This window comes from Haliotis cracherodii, unplaced genomic scaffold, assembly GCF_022045235.1.
Source record: "Haliotis cracherodii isolate W230 unplaced genomic scaffold, xgHalCrac1.p SCAF_1, whole genome shotgun sequence".
In the NCBI taxonomy this organism is placed as follows: domain Eukaryota; kingdom Metazoa; phylum Mollusca; class Gastropoda; order Lepetellida; family Haliotidae; genus Haliotis; species Haliotis cracherodii.
The window spans coordinates 52,316,637-52,316,895 of NW_027266264.1; positions in this window are offsets into that span (position 1 = coordinate 52,316,637).

Consider the following 259-nt stretch of genomic DNA (forward strand, 5'->3'; position numbering starts at 1 on the left):
TACGATAAAAGTATGTGAAATATCAAAATATGGAAAAAGAGACTCCATGTCCCTTATGGGCCACCGTACAATTCAGTTAAACAATTTGTTTGTTAAAATGTATCTTGTTGGAAAAAAAATCAGTGTTCGTGTAAATACGCTAATTCCTTTACACAGCGTTGTTATTGTTAAAAAGTTACATTATCCGCGACGAAAGAAACGATGGCCTACTTTTAGAAACAGAAAGATAGGCGATGCTGCTTAACTCTAAGGGAGGTAA